The 971-nt window shown below is 50.3% G+C and overlaps 1 pseudogene; it reads right to left on the bottom strand.

The window, feature by feature from the left end:
* LOC100950141 lies at positions 1–585 on the bottom strand (annotated as a pseudogene).
* Between the last annotated feature and the right edge of the window lie 386 nt (positions 586–971).

Genomic DNA, 971 nt, shown 5'->3' with positions numbered 1-971 from the left:
TCAGTAGAAGCAGACGGTGTGAAGAAAACGCTTTCCCGTTTTCTCCTCCGCTTGCAGGAGCAGCTCATCCATGTTGTCCTCCATGTCGTCCATCTGCTGAAGGGCCTGGCACAGCTGACAGATGAGGAACGCTCCACAGGTGGCACTTTCTGGGTCGTCCACGATGTCCACGTTGATCACATGCACGGGCTGGAAGGTCTCCTGTTCTCTAGAACACAGCTCTGTCACTACTCTGTCATAGACCCTCTCCTCACAGGTGAAGATGACATCAAAGGAAGCGCCGCACTCCTGAAATCTTTCAGGACGCGGCTTGATCCTCTCGTTTCTTCCCAAGATGTGTAAGAGTCCAGTGCCTGTGTAGTATTCTCTGTCCTTCCTTAGAAGGTCATTGTACATCTCTTTATATGGGGTTGCAAAATCATAAATCAGGGCGAAATTGGGTCCTGGTCCTGGAAGCCTCACACGAGAGGCAATCCCAAAGGACTGGACACTGAGTCCTTTTTTCCTGAGCATGCTATGGGCTTCCATGCTCCTGTTAATGTTGCTCATACATACCACAGCCACCCTGAGTGGGGCTGAGGGCATGATGGTGGCCACTGGGAACTTCCTGGAGATCTGGGGGCTTCAGTGGCTGCAGGGACTCCTAGGCCTGGAGAGATCCTGCTACCTGCAGCTCTTCCAACAGAATGATCAATGAGGAGCAGGGAATAGGCTTATATTCCCACCTTAATGGGGTGGGTGGAGACTTCAGCACTTCTTGATTGGATCTTGATAATGGACTGGACTCCACCCCCTACTTAATCAGGACAACAATCAAAGTGATTGAATCAAGGAAACTCTTGCTCCTTCTCACCAAGGGTGGCACCACCCTCATGGGATTGAGCCCAAATCTGGAGTTAGCTCATGGTCTTTCAGAGTGAATAGTGGCTGCTATTGACAGTGACCAAAACAATTAAGTTACCTGTAAGCAT

Source organism: Otolemur garnettii, unplaced genomic scaffold (genome assembly GCF_000181295.1).
Source record: "Otolemur garnettii isolate 467f Iridium unplaced genomic scaffold, OtoGar3 scaffold00001, whole genome shotgun sequence".
NCBI classification, from domain to species: domain Eukaryota; kingdom Metazoa; phylum Chordata; class Mammalia; order Primates; family Galagidae; genus Otolemur; species Otolemur garnettii.
Note: the sequence above shows the minus strand (reverse complement) of the source record. Positions and strands in the feature narration are given on the sequence as shown.